Source organism: Manis javanica, chromosome 8 (genome assembly GCF_040802235.1).
Source record: "Manis javanica isolate MJ-LG chromosome 8, MJ_LKY, whole genome shotgun sequence".
Lineage (NCBI taxonomy): Eukaryota > Metazoa > Chordata > Mammalia > Pholidota > Manidae > Manis > Manis javanica.
The window spans coordinates 4,687,585-4,702,688 of NC_133163.1; the positions used below are offsets into that span (position 1 = coordinate 4,687,585).

General features: G+C 53.3%; 1 long non-coding RNA gene and 1 other non-coding gene across 2 annotated transcripts in view; both read right to left on the reverse strand.

The window, feature by feature from the left end:
• The window catches only part of LOC118967106 (uncharacterized), a 111,923-nt gene that overhangs the window by 88,406 nt on the left and 8,413 nt on the right, over positions 1-15,104 (reverse strand). Inside the window, exons 4-8 of the long non-coding RNA XR_012133665.1 lie at positions 13,378-13,449; positions 13,135-13,280; positions 9,535-9,649; positions 2,949-3,026; positions 2,167-2,237 (exon numbers count right to left, since the gene is read on the reverse strand). This is a non-coding gene — a long non-coding RNA (uncharacterized lncRNA). The remainder of the gene's footprint in view (positions 1-2,166; positions 2,238-2,948; positions 3,027-9,534; positions 9,650-13,134; positions 13,281-13,377; positions 13,450-15,104) is intronic.
• Positions 10,619-10,678, reverse strand: LOC118967179 (small nucleolar RNA SNORD112). Its single transcript, XR_005054073.1, has one exon. It is a non-coding gene; the product is annotated as a small nucleolar RNA SNORD112 (small nucleolar RNA).

Consider the following 15,104-nt stretch of genomic DNA (forward strand, 5'->3'; position numbering starts at 1 on the left):
TCTGGGTAAGTAAACAAATCATCTTTCTAGAGGAGATGAAGAGGTAACAGTTACCACACACCTTGCACAGATTCTGGGCTCAGGTCATGCTGAGCTCAAAGCTTCTGCCCAGATTAGCCCATCAAGTCAGCACAGATGCTAAACTTGGCTGTCAGGGCCCACACAGATTCACATCCCTGCACCCCCACCCCCACAGGCAGCCACAAACCACCCAGGCTTCAGCTGCACATGCTCGGCCCAGGAACGAGAGGAGGTCACCCAGTCCTCATGCCCCATGTGGCATGAAACTCGGCTGGAACACCCTTTTTATTCCAACTGGCTACCCTCAAAAGAGCAAACAAAGAAACATTTTTAAAGTGGCTATTTTCTACACACACACACACACACACACACACACACACACACACACACACACACAACAAAAACACACAAGGAAAGAAGTTTGGTGGAAGCATATGAGTATTTGGGGACCTTGCCCACTGCTTCTAGAAGCCAGGAATTTGACCCAAGACAGTGTAAGTGTTCATCTTGCCTTCTTCATCTGTTCAGCTTCTCTGTGACTCTCAATGCCCCAAGAAAAATCCTCCAGGGAGTGTCATCCACTCCAGAGCTTAATCTTTCATTACGATGATCATGTCCATTTGGTGTGTATGACTCTTTTTTCCATAACTAGAACTAAAATCTTCTAGTCTTGAGTTTTTGTGTTTGTATTTCACTGATTCCCTCTCCCAAAGCAAATTCATACACCTTGATGAGCCCCTCTCAGCTAACTGCAACATGTGGATAATTCTTCTTTCCAGAGATATTAAATACCATCCCAATGAGAACAGTTGTAACAATTATAATTTTAATTTTTAAAATACTTATTTATGAAACTTTAAAATATGTATTGAGTGCTAACCATACGAGAGACATTGTTTTAAGCACATTAAATGTTCAACTCATTTAGTCTTTAAGTACCCATTAGGAAGGCACTATTGGTATCCTTATATTACAACAGGGGAAACTGGGGCACAGAGGTTCAATATTTTGTCCTAACTCATGAAAGTAGCAAATGGCAGAGCTGGGATTGAAGCCTGAGCATCCGAGATGTGTAACAGTGTATATAATCCGTAAGCAAGTTACTGAAGCATATCCGCTGAATTTAAGCAAGGTCTTCCAGGAGTCTTGTTCATTTGCCCTTCAGCTTTCTTCTGATTCCTTTTCTCCTTGCCTTGCACCCCTTCAGCCCCCAAAGTCACTTTTACACATGCTTCCCTTAGCATTCAGTCATAATATGAGCTACCAGAAATTTAATGTTACTTGGCTAGTTGTCCTGCAGGATGTCAGTGATATGTTTGACCCTTGTATGTGTGATAGTTAAAAATAGGATAAACTAGAGAAGGTGTCACTTGAGAAATCAACTGAGAGTCTGGGGTACAAGAAGTCTAGCTCCCTGACAGACCAGGAGGGTGAGTCTGACATGGGTGAACCCCCAGAGTACAGACTCTTTGGGGCACAGTCATGGGAAGAAAGAAACAGTGAAAGGGTTTGAGTTTGGAAGAAAAGCGGACTAGGGTTCAAATCCTGATTCTGTATTCACTTCCAAAAAAAAAAGCTTTGGGTAAGTCATTACCATTCCTAAACCTCAATTTCCTTTTATCTTCATTGAGGATGGTAATCGCTCTCATGGAGGGTGGTTGTGATGACTTAGAGCGCATAAAATTATGCCAGGTGACTAGAGAAGGACTGAGCACGTGAACGGGTTCAGGGCTCAGCCATCCAGCAGTCAGTGGGAAGGAGGCCGCCTGCCGGCTCTCAGTGCGGCGTGAAAGCAGCTGGGACAGCGAGCCCACCTGTTGTCCCGGAGCCACCTGAGCCTCTCAGTACACTCAGAGGCAGAACAGAAGACAGGCGCTTCACCAAAAAGCTCCACTCAGAGGAAACTTCTTTTCACACAGATCAAGTAAGCCTTTGATCTTGGTGAGAAACTGACTATTCTCTCTCATCCATCCATCCATCCATCCACTCTCTGCATGTTCACTCACCCATCTCACCAGCATTCATTAGCCACCCCACCATCTACCTACCTACCAATGCATCTTGATGCGTGTATCCAGCCAGCCAGCCAGCACACCTAACATCCATCCTTCCTACCTCTCCATTACGCAGAGGAATCAGACGAACCTGGGTTGGAATCCTGGATCCTGCTTCCCGGCTGATTTGGACAAATCACTAACCTCTCAAAGTCCTCTCATCTATAAAATAAAGGGAAATCAGACATAGCTAGGGTGAGGTTTTAAAGAGAGTGGACATACCAGTGCCTGGCTGAGCAAACTAACATTAAATGTTCATTTCCTCTGCTTCTGCAATTGGGCTGATCTATGTGGGGAGAAAACTGCTGCATCTTGCATTATATCTGAGAAACGTCTTTTAGAAATTATCAGCAGAGTTTTAGTGGCATGCATCCCCCTGCGGCACCCCAGGTTGGATGGTGGCCAGAGCAGTTTGGGGTAGTGGTACCTCAGCAGAGAGTGCCGCCTAGTGGACTGGCAACCAGCGGGGTCCCCAGTTGGTCCCTGGTTGTATCTGCTACTGGGCAGCTGAGTTTTGAGCCACTGGGGAGGTCCCAGCCCATGGACTGTAGGCTCCCCTTGTTTGAGATGTGGTGCACGCACTGTGTTCATCACTCAGGGGGCCTCAACTACCAGGAACCTTTTGTAGGCAGCTCTGTCTTGCCTACCCAGGCCCCAAGGCCCTTTAGATCCTTCCAGGAAGAAGATTAATTGTAGCAGCACCTGTTTGCTGGGTGTCCATCATGTACTAGACAGAGGGCTGGGGACTCACGTGCATCATCTTTCATCTTTAATGACCCCAGGAAAGACCCAGGATTTGGCCCATTTTCAGTGAGAAAACTGAGGTTTGCTGAGATTGGGTTACTCACTTAAGGCAAGGGTGAATTTACAAACCCCTGTATTTGTAGCTGCCGCTACCTTCCATGATCCCAGTGCCCCTTCAAAGTGCAGGGAAGAATCTGGATCAGCCAACTGTAAAAGAAACTTATGAATCAACTGCCCATATTTGAACATTGAATAGATGTTGGATGACATTAAGGAATTACTATTAATTTTTTAATTGTGAAAGTGGCATTGTGGTTATGTTTTTAAAACAGAAAAGATTCCTTTTTTTAGAGGTACATACTGAAAAAGGCTCAGAAGAAATGATATGCTGTCTGGGACTTGCTTCAAAATATTCTGGGGGTGGAAGGACAATTCGAGGTTAAGATAGAACAGGAGTTGAGAGTCGCTGATGCCCATATCTGGGTAACAGCCATCTGAAAATTGTATAAATCATGATGGAGAAAGTGTCCTATTTTCTCTGCTTTTGTGTTCTTTGGAATTTCTCATAATTAAAGGTTTCTAAAATCAACAAGTAAAAACGAAGTGCAGGAGATAAGGGGGGTGAGAGGAGCATCTTTGAAAGGGCAATGGGCCTAAGCCCCACCTTGGGGGTATCAGGAAGTGGGTTCTTAGGGAACAAGTGCCTCACATGAAAGGGGACTAGGAAGGGCCAGGGCGGTGGGGGCAAGCCACGCGGGGTCGGGTGGACTGCGGAGGGAGGGCAGAGGTCCAGAGCGCTGCAGAGCAGGACCACCAGCAGCTGCCCCCGGGGCCCCCCTGCCCCTTCCCCAGGCTCTCCTACAACCCCCAGGCTCTCCTGCCTCCTAAACCCTCCAGTCTGCTCCCTGGCCCTTCCACACACACCCCCACCCAGGCCCCCTCTGTCCCCCAAGGCCCCCTGGACCACCGCATGGCGCCCCTCCACCCTCCCTGCCCGGCCCTTGGGCCGCTGCCACACTGCGCGGTCGGCTTCCTGGGGCCGCCCGGACTCTCCCGCAGCCTCCATCTCCCACCTCGGGAAGCTGCCCGCGGGACAGCTCCCCCTCCCGGCAGCCTGCGGCGGCCCAGCCCCGCGAGGGAGGGGTGCCGTCTGCCGCCTGCCCCCCCCCCCCCCCAGCCGCCCGGGCCCCACTCCCGCATCTGCCACGCTGCTGCTGAGAAAGCTGAAGCCAAAGCACCGGCCGCTGCCAACTGTCTCCCCCTCCTCACTTTTCGGGCTTAAAAAATGTGGCCCAGGCGGCCCCCTTGTGGCACTTGGGGGCGCCACAGACTCTTGGCTGGTGTCTGAAGGAGTCAGACTGTCTGATTCCGCTGCACCGTGAGTTGGCACAAATCTCAAGTGGCCCAACTCCTGCCCGATGCGGACTGCAGCTCGGCGACCTCTCTGGGCCGGGGCCGGGGCCGGGGCCGGGGCCGGGGGCCTCCCCCTCCCCTTCTCTCCCCTCCCCCCTACCCCCCACCTCCGCGTCTCTCCCTCCTCGCTTCCTCCCTCCCCGCGCTGCAGCTCTCCAGTTGAGTCCTGCTCTGACAAGCAGACAGGTGTCTGGTGACTAACAGTGGTAGGGGGCCGGCGGAAAGGTGTGGGAACAGGCTTTTCTTGCGATGACGTTTGTTTCAAATCTTGCAGATGGGGAAACTGAGAGGCAGGGAGGTTCACGGCCCCTGCCTGTGTCAGAGAAGGGGCTGGACCCCTCCCTCCAGGAGTGGGTGCCAGCTGGGAGCATTTCCCTGTGGTGAGGGGCTGCCCTTAAGGCTGTCCCCAGGCTTGCCCCTCTCAGCTGTCAAGCCCTCATCCCCTCCAAAGGCAGCCCTGTCCACGAGGAAGCCCCAGTGGGCCCCCGGATGTGCCCCCTCCTCTCCAGCTCACTGTCCACACCAGCAAGCCCCAGCCCCCTCCGTCTCTATCAGCAATCTGCTCGGAGGTGGGCAGGGCCCTCCCCACATCAGGTTAATAATGCCATTTTCATAAGCCTCTGCCCATAGGTGCTAGCACCTAATTTTGAATCTGCCCTTCAAACGGATTGGGCCACAGAGGAGCCGGGATCTCAAGCACCGCTGGGAGGTGCTTATAACTAATCAATCCATCCCCTGCCCACCCACGCCCCCCCAGCACTCAGCACTGCCTCGCCGAGCAGTTCAGCAGCAGGGTGTGGGGGGGAGCCTCGGCCAGCCTGGGGTTCCATCCCAGCCCAGCCTCACACCAGCTGAGAAAGGGTGAGTATGGGCTTCACCTTTCCCTGCCTCAGTTTCTTCATCAATCAAATGGGGATTAGGAGGCTAGTGCTCAGAGTCTTTGCCAGGCCAAGACCTATGCAGACAGCCCATCTCAGGGCTTGGCCCCAAGACAGGGCTCTGCACATCTCAACTGCTGTCAACCTCACGTGGTGCCTTGACTTAGAGTGACTTACTCCCTGTCTCTTTTGCCCACCAGACTGAGCTTCGAGGACAGGAAGTCGACCAGCTCCGCTTGGTATCCAGCCTCCCGCTCGGGTCTGAGCCCGGGAAGGTAGGTGCACTGCGGTGGTCCGGGGAATGAGTGCAGGGATGGACGGCTGTGCCCCAGTCTGTGGGATGCCTGGACCCCACTGGCCTTCTGCTTCCCCAGGAACCCCCTGTCTCAGCTGGAGCTTCTAGGAAGCAGCAGGGGAGCATGTTCCTTTATGCCTTACACCCAAGTCCCCTTGCGCTGTCATGTACAATGCACCCTGCTCTATTAAATGCAGACGTGGGTTTGCATGGCATTTTTGCCGTCTGCTGCATCTACTGTGAGCTCACAGGCCAGGGGCTGCCTCTGGCTGATGGGAGGCCTTTGATGAGGCCGGCAGAGGGGTCTCTGCCAGGCAAGGTTCTGGTTCCTGCTTGGGTTTGGAACAGGGTCTCAAAAGGCCAGACCATTTTCTGTCCTGCAATCCTTGTTACTTGTGTGCCTCCCTCCCCGGGTCCCAGCATCTACAACACAAGCAGTTAGGGAGTGTCTGCTGTGTGCTAGGTCACTCTTAGCTCATTTAGTCTCAATTCAAGCCCAATGGGGAGCCCGTCATCTCTGTTCCCCGGAGGAAAACCCAAGGCTCTGACAAGTAGAGGAGTCATTGCGCCCCACAGCTGCAGAGTGGGGAGCCCAGCCCCGCCTGTCCGGCTCGGGGGCCCCAGCCCCACCACAGCCATCTGCTGCCGCCCGTCCCTGGAGCTGCTGCAGGCTGACCAGGGCCGCCTGGCCACCAGCGGCTCCTGTGGAAAGGCAAGGGAGTTGCGTAGAGATCGTTCTCCCTGGCAACTGGCAGAGGGGCCATAAAAAACCGAGAGGGCTCTGAAACTGCTTAACAGACAGATACAGAGCAGCTGGACTCGGGAGGGGAGACCCGCGCCCTCCCCTGGGCTCCCTGCAGAACAGCAGGGCAAAAGGCTGCATCCCACACCCAAACGTGCAGAGACGTGCAGGGGCAGAGGCATCCGCGGGACAGGCGCAGACGCCCACCGCGATCGCGACGGTGGCAGTGCCCCCAAACCTGAGCCCACGGTTGACGAGGGAGCTTGCTGCTCAGCACAGAAAACAGAGGGCTGAGAGTGAGCTTGCTGCCTGCAAAGAGCTGAGGGCAGAGGGGGCGAGGGGCTGCAGCAGAGCCGCGGAGGCAGACGCGGAAAGCAGAGGAGGGCTCCACAAAGCAGCTTGGTGTGCGAGCCCTGAGCGGGCTGCTTGGGGAGAGAGGGAGCTCCCTGTTACGGGAGGCATCCGAGCAGAGAGAGGCAGGCCGGTCCTTGGCCAGGAGGCTGCAGCACGGCTCCCTGCCCGGGCTGGCAGCCCGCACGTCTAGGCCTTTGAGAAGCTCATACAGAGCTGAGCCCTGCGTGGGGCTGGCTGCGGACGAGCAGGCTGGGGTCAGAGCAAGGATACGCAGGCTTTCGCGTGTAGCTGGCCCTGAGCTGAATGGCACCGGGAAGGCTGGTGGAGCGTCTGTCACAATGAGGCAGTGAGGGAGAGGAGCAGAGAATGGGGGTGAGTGCTGGGCCGGCAGGGGGGAGGTGAGGGGCTGTCCTGCAGCCAACTCCCCATCTCAAAGGCCGGGACACCTGGAGAGGCCCCGGCTCACAGGCACAACAACGCTGGCCTGGGTCTCTCTGGGGCGACAGGCTGGTGCAGGGGTGGGGAAAAGTGGAAGGAGGGGGGTCTGGTGAGCTGAGGGGCCGGCATGGTCATGGGAAAACCAGAGCCCTTCTCTGGAGGCTGGGCCACAGCTACAGATCCAGCCGGATGACGTGGGTATCTGGGGACACGTGAAGCCCCCTTGCCCGGCACTGGAGCCGAGGGGCCCACGTATTGGTGAATATGGCCCACACTGCAGCAGGGCGCTGGCTCTCCAGGCCCATTCATGGGGGCTCAGTTCCCAGGAACTCTGGGTGGATGAGGCCTTTATCAGGGGCCCCCCACTAGACAAGGCTCTGTTCTGTTTCTAAAGGAGTTTTCTTGTCTTTGTTCCCAGTGCAGGCACTCAGCATGTGCACGCGGGCGTGTGTGTTTATGTGTGTGTGTGTGTGTAACAGACTGACTTAGGGGCCAGCCCCAGTTCCTAGTCCAGGAAATGACCAAGGTGGCCTAGCTCACCCCTGGAGCAGGGACGCACTCCACGGGGAGGAAGCCTCAGGGAGGGCAGAGGCACCTAGGGCCAGGGATAGAGCTCCTCCTCGTGACTGGGGCCCACCTGCCCTGCTCCTGACAAGCCCATCTGCCCGCCTCAGGCTCAGGGTCCCGCCGGCTGCTCTGACCCGCCGTGGGGGGGCAGCATCGTGTTGCAGGTGGGGAGTGCAGGCTGGCTCCTCGCAGACAGACTGACCTGGCCCCCTTAGAAGCGGGAGCAAGCCCTTGGGGAAACTGCTCTCTCAGAGCCTGGGTTTTGCTGTTTCTTTGCCACTGCTGTTGTTTTAATCTATTAAAGGATTGCTTTGAAACTGCCGATGTGAAAATGTTTGGTAAAGTGGAATTTACATCTGCGTTACTGCTTCAGCACCACCACACAGGGGGAGGGGGCAGTGCGGGGTGGGGGGGGGACAGGAAGTCACACATTTTGCAAATAAAGGTTTCTGGTTGGGGATAGCTGGTGGTATGGAAAAACGTTTTGGCATGGATTTGAAAAATCACCTACCCAAATCCCAACCTGGCAGCAAACCCGTTGGCCCCTGATGAGCAAACTGGCTGGGGAGGAGGCACTAATCCCCCTCCCATTCATCCTTCCCTGACTCAAACATGAGCCTAGCCAGCTCCCTCGCCCCTCGCCCCGTCAGGAGGAAGTTAGGAATGGAGTTTGGGCATGAAGCACAAGCTGCCTGGTAGAGGTACAGGCAGCCCCATGAAGCCCGAGAGAAGCACCCAGGTGTGGGGCGTGTGTCTGACCAGGCACACGCTCGAGTAAATAAACAGAAAACCCAGGAGAGAGGCATCATTGTGCCCAATGGCCGTGGAAGTTCACTTTTGTGTAAAAGGCAACATGTAAGTCTTAACTTCTCTTAGGTAAGGCTGTCTCAGCACACAAAAACCTCACTGAGGCTGGGCCCGGCCCAGAGAGTGTTTTCTGTGAAACTCAGGAGAAGTCAGGTTTAGCTACAAGTTTTTCCAGGAATCATTAACCTCTGGAGACTGGGGCCACCGTTCCTTCCGGGCCGCCCTTGCCAAAACCCATAAAATACAATCCTAAAATATCTGCCTGAAGAGCAGTCTGACCTTTTATATAGATTTATGACAAATAAAATACACTGTTGTCAAACTTTCCAGGAGAACCCCATTAAAACCCCCTTTGCTGGCTCCCAGGTGGCCAACACGAGGCCCGCGTTTCCCTGGGGGGGAGGCTCTGTGCGGCTCAGGGGGGACTCTGTTGCCCTCACAACTCTGGCTCTGCTGTTTTTTCTCTGTGGGTCTGCTCTGAAAAGCAGCTGCCTGTGTCTCAGGGAGGACGGGTGGGCGTTTGGGGATGGGATGAGACGGGGAAGGCTACTGGTTTTACCGGCTCCTGTGCGCTGTGTCATCACCTCGCGCAGCCTCAGTGCTCCGCATGGCAGGTGATTTCTTTTTCTAACATCAGGAAACCAAGGCAGCAGAATTCTTGGGGATTCACCAAGGACTCACGGCTCTGCTGTGTAGCTGGAATGGCCGGCCCGTCAGGGTGTCTCCCACCCCTCTCCCCGAGAAGAGAAGGGACACCAGAGCTTCCAGCACCTCTGGTGACTCACACTCCTGACAAGCCGACGAAGTCCCTGCCTCCCACCACAGCCCCTCTATCCCATGCCCGTGCTCCTTCTAGAACACACCTGCCATCCCCACCCCCAGAACTGTCGCCACCACCCCAGCCGGTGGCCCTGCTGCCGCAGGCTGGACTCCCCTCGGCATGCTCCAGGCCCAGGCCCATCTCCCTCTAGAAAGGAGCAAGCCGTGAAAAGACATAGGCTGTAATTATGTCCCACAAACTGACACTCTCAGCTCTGAGATGCTGCCACTCCCAACCTATGGACTCCATGGCCCTGGGTTCTGTGGCCCTGCACACGGCAGCCACTGGGGTGACCTGATGTGTGCACCCAAGAGGTCGGGGCAGAGCAGCCTGGGGCAGTGAGGGATGCTGTCCTGGGCTCCCAGGTGTGTGTGCAGTTTGACAGCATTCTGAGGACTCACCCAGTGTGCAGAGCTGACAGCTAAGTCCTCTGACACTGCCCCTCGGCCCAGGGAAGAGTGTGAGGTGGTTTTCAGTTACAGAAAGTCAGATCCAGCAACACAGGAGCCATGGGCACTGGAAAGGGACAAAGGAAAGGGGTGATTAACATGTGGCCAGTTTCATGAATTCTAGAAAAATGCAAAACATTCTCCTAGACTAGGAAAATGTGTCAGTGAAACATCACCATCCTGGGGCCTGTGCTTTGCTGGACTTTTGATCAAAGTGTTGTGGGTGGTTGGGGACGGGGGGGTTCTCCCTCTAACTTTGGATTCACCAAAAGGGACATCTCAAAGCCTGGCCTGAAGGCTCAAGAGAAGGTGGCTGGAAAGGCGCAGCCAAAACCCCTAAGTGTGAAAAGGCAGGGTACACACAGAGACTAGCAGGTAGCTCCCCAGGGCTGCAGGGCGCCCAGCAGGGAAATGTATGGGAGTTGGGCAGGGGACATGAAGCCAGGAAGCTTCCAGACAGACCCTGAAGGGTTTTACATGCCAGGCAAATGCTCTTGGACCAACCCAAAAGCTCCAGAAAGTCCGCTGGATATTTAATAAGACAGTGACAAGGTCAAAATGGCATTTTAGAAATGATAATAAACTTTGCAAACCATTTAACCCAGCTATCCCACTTCTAAGAAGTTGGATGTTTGTAGATTGGCTATTAAGAATGCTTATTGCGGGGCCCTTAGCAATAACAAAAAATTGGAAACAGTTTTTATCTTTTTTAGATGTCAGTTGAACAGAATTGTATTAATGAAAACCTCGGTTCATGACATGCCCTCCTCATTAATTTGTGCAAGGACTACTTTTATTTTATGTATTCATTTTTATTTACTCTCTTCAATAATACAACAAGCTCCCATGGTCCCCTGACCCCCAACCCCGACAATTGGGACTTTGACCACAGCTTCTATCTGCACATTCACCCCCACCCAGCACACTTACAGCTGAGATTTTCAACAATACATGAAGGTCTAACAACGATGCCTATATACCCCAGAATATCAAACAGCTCTTAAAAAGAACGAAACAGCAAGACCTATTGTCTTTTAATGGACCTCAGGATTAAACATGATCCTTTATTCATCAACACATTCTCATCATTGGCCCAGGCATTTCCTTCTTTCATATTGCTAATTTATGCATTCATACACTCGTTGTTTGTAATAATGTTATAAACATTCATGAGCCCACCCCTCAAAACCAGATCTTAAAAACAGTTACTTTCATCTGCTTTCACGATGTGTGCCCACGGGGTGAGGACCCGGGGCTTTTGTAACAGAGTCAAGGGGTTAAATAAACTCCAGTGGGTACTGATTACAGGATGCTAAGGTGTTGATCTTTATTATCATCTCCAAGCAGATTCTTGGGGGGAAGAAACACAAGCTGCACAAAAGGAAATGTACACGATGATACACTTTCTATAAAAAATAAACAAAATCATGTATTTTAGAGGTCTATTTACATACATATGTAAATGCACAGAAATATATCTGAAAGCACACATCTGAAACTGATATGCTGAGATGGGGGAGCTGGGGAGAGAGGGGTTGAAGATGGCTTTAGCTTTTATCTACAGTATTTGATTTTAGCAACATATGTCTTATTTATCAATGCATTTCTTGCATAATTAAAATACATATTTAGGGGGGAGCCTGGGTTTTTTTTGTTTGTTTGTTTGCTTGTTTGTTTGTGGGGTTTTGAGGATTTGGTTTTTCACAAATACAAAATACGCCTTGCTGATGGATCAGGCAAGGGCACATAGCCCCAAAACAAGTTCTGTAGACACAGGTGGTTTATTTTATCCCAAAGATCATTCCTTTTTTATTTTATATGGAGTCCAGGGCCTCCAAATGGCATGTCAATGACATGAGGCCAGCAGGTGCGTGCCAGCCAGCTGTGATTTCACCACCCGTGGGCCCCAAATCCCTCCAGAGCCGCCTGGCGGGTGTCTGCAATGCACACACGGGGGACAAATTTCCTTTTCAGTCTCTAAGAGGTTCCAAAAGCTAATGCCCTGACCCATGCTCTCAGGGATTAGCTAACTGGAATGAGAATCTGAAAAAACATGACATGAGATGGTGAAGGGGACACATGGGCCACTGGGGACCAGCATCCCCGCAGCTCACACACATTAACAGTCACATGGCTTGCTGGCAAAGAGCTGGGCTGAGCTGCATCCTCGGGCAGGCTGATTCCCGTGTGGAACCCACAACCCACAGCTGCCATGTCTCTTCCCACCTCTTAGCAGAGGGCATGCAGCTGAAAAGCACAGGTATTTCTAACCTGTTAGCTCCGTGAGAATAGGGAGCAATCTTGCTGGTCTTTGCCTGCCCCCTTTGTGCCCAGGGGGGCACACTGCACCCAATATCCCGTCGGACCCCCCCTCACCCTGAGACACCTCAGTTTCTGCTTGCACACTAAGCCTCAAACTCAACTCCTCAGGCCCCTTCAGCTGTTGAGGGCTGTCAGAATCCCTGAACAGACATGGGGCTGTGTGCAACAAAGATGATCCTACTGTCGTCTACAGATTAAAAACGTGGAGGCTCATAGACCCCAAGTCCGTCTTGCACCCGTGTCTGGTTTTGTCTTGGCCCCCGTCCACAGAGGTCAACTAATTGGTTACTTGGTTAGAATCTCTCCTCTCACAGACAGGGACCTTCTAGACCTTTCCTCCCCTCTGCTGGGCAAAGACCTAATTTTCATGCCTTTTTGCAGAAGAAACGTGAGTCCAGGCTAACTATCCCTGCCAGCGCAGCCCAGGTCTTCATCACCTTTCCCGCAGCACCAGAGGCACTGGTGTTTGTTCCACAGCATTTATTTTGGACTCGCTCTGGGCCTGGTGAATTCTTTGAGGTGGTCTGTCGTGGTTTTTCAGATGCAAAATATTTTTAAGGTAAATAAAAATAAGATGTAGTACCCAAGTTGCAGTTACCCACCTCCACCTCTGGGCCAGGGTGATTCAACACAACTCCCTGCTCGGGAGGCTGCGTGAACCCAAGTGAGGCCAGTCAAGTGATGCAGGTGACCCAAGCAAGGGCACCCTGGACCCAGCACTGACCCTCCTTGTCCCTGGTCACCTGGTCTTCCCTCTGGAGTCTACAAAACTGACACAGGCTTTCAAAGGGACAGTAAAGGGACAGATCCACCTCAATAAAGAACTATTTTTAAGCATGTTGAATACCCACTGGGCCAGGTATATTATGTTTAATTTCATTTAGAGTATCAAGGCAATGCTTAAAGGAGGCTGTCCCCATCCTACAAGCGAGGGAGGGGGACTTAGAGTCACTGGACCAAGGTCACCCGCCTCCTCCCGGGATGCCTCTCCACACCCCTTGCCAGCAGGCTTTTTGAACCCTCCATGTCCCAATTGTGGGCACCCCTTTGTATAACTGGTGAGACTTTAATACCTCCCAGGAGTATGTATAACAGACAAATAAGAGTTTTAAACAGTGTTATTCTGGGTTTTTAGCTATATTCCTGTATTAAGGTTGTGTAATGCCCCACTCCTCGAGGCCTCCGCCTCCCCAAAGAGGTCGTCAGTGTAACAGAGCAGGGTGTACGTACCTGGTCTGCCATGAGGTCAGCCTAGGTGGGCCCTGCAACACTCTGGGCAGGTGTGCCATCCATGCAGGCCAGGGCCGGGCCTCGCCTTGGCAAGTAGAGCCCACCAACTCACTGCCCAACTGGGGGGCAGTGAGCCTCAGCCTAAGCTGCAAGATGAAGGGCTCAAGTTAGTTCCACTCAGGAGTCGGCACACATACAAACCGTCCAAATCTACAACTCAGAAAAAAAGATCAGTTTTCAGACCTTTTTTATTCGATCCTGGGCCAGGCATCTGCTCCCACCCAGGAGAAAGCCGCCGTCTCGCCTGCACACCACCTGGGACGAGAGAAGATAAACTGATCACAGGGTTCCTTGGCCAAGGTGCAGCCTACCTCTCGGAGTTGCGGCCTCAGGCCTTGCCTGCTGCCCGCAGCCCTACTATGCACCAAGGCAAGGGAGGGGGAACACAGGTGTACCAAGTGCAGAATGGCACCAGGGGCAGGACAGAACACCACAGGGGACCGTGTGGACAGAAGTCCCAGTGAGGGAGGGACCCCCAGCCTGGGAAAATGCCTCTTATAATTGCCTGTGAAGTCAAAGGTCAGGGAGTCCAGAGATTTACTGGGCGTCAGGTAAGGAGCCTGGACCTGAGCCTCTCAGCAATTCTTACTTGCATTTGCTTGGGAGTCACAGAAAGGCGGGACCTGAGTCCAGTGTGGACCCCAGCTGGGGTGACCTGCTGGCACTGAGGTGCCAGGGAGGTGCAATCTTAGTCAGTCCTGCTTAGCGAAGAGAGGTCAGGCCCCATAGTGGTTTGAGGTCTGTCTCGGCGCTTCTCAGCCCTCCTCTGAAAAATGGAGATAGTAAAAGTAACACTTTCATAGACTGTCATAAAGAGTAAAGAACTGAAATAGTGCCCGGCACATAGTAAGTGCTCAGGAAATCTGGTGGAGGTAGCCAAGTGCAGCAGGGCGGGAAAGCAGCTCATAGCCACAGTCTTTTGAGGAAGCAGGCGGGGAAGGCTACAAGTGGGCTGTGGTCACTGCCATGGGAAGTGCATGCCCGTCCCAAGGCTGGGCTCTCGTCATTAAGCAGTACATTTATCCAATGACTTTTTAGAAAGAAGCCAAGCTCCAGTCAACGGCGCATCGGCCAATCCACTGAGCGCTTGCATCAAAGGTAAGATGTGGGGTGGGGTCCCGTGCCCACCACCCCCAGGGGGCCTGGTGGGTGGGAGCGAGGCTCAGTAACACAGGTTAAAGAGCGACTGTCTACAAGAAACCATGATATGGGGGCCTCAACACCTCTGCTGAGCTCCTTGAGTGGCTATAATTAGCAGGTCCTGGGCCAGCTGTCCTGTGCCTCTGCTGACAACCAAATCAGCCAAAACGTGGGGCAGGTGACCATGTGAGCTTCCCAGGGAGGCAGGAGCAGGCGCCCCCACCAGGCCAGAGGGCTGACCACATGGACACCATGGAATGAAAGGGCCCCTTGGGGTCCCCAAGTGGCCACTTCCCACCATACTCGGGGCATGTGCCCTCTCCACGTTCCAGGGGAGGAGGAGATCTGGGCATGGAGTGCTGCCTCTGCCTTCCCAAACAAGGTCCCCTAAACCTCAACTCAACCTGAGGAACAGGGAGCCCCCCCACGGGTAAGGAGCCAAGTCAGTATCAGGGGCCGAGCAGCTCCATCCAGCAGGACACAGCAGACACGCGGAGAACACCGTCCGGATGATGGGCCCGTTGTGCACCTGCCCACCCATAACCTTGCTGCCTTGGGCTGCAATCTTATTGCTGGGGGTGCATGAGGGCCTGGGTCCAGGTATCATTGCCAATGCTAATTACAGCCCCTGGGCAAGTCACTTCACCTCTCTGGACCCAGGTCACTCACTTTCAAGGCAAGGCATATTCATCTCATGGGACTAATGGGAAATTGAAGTTGACAGTGTGTGTGAAAATGCTGTCTGAGCCCTGACTGCTACATGCGGCAGC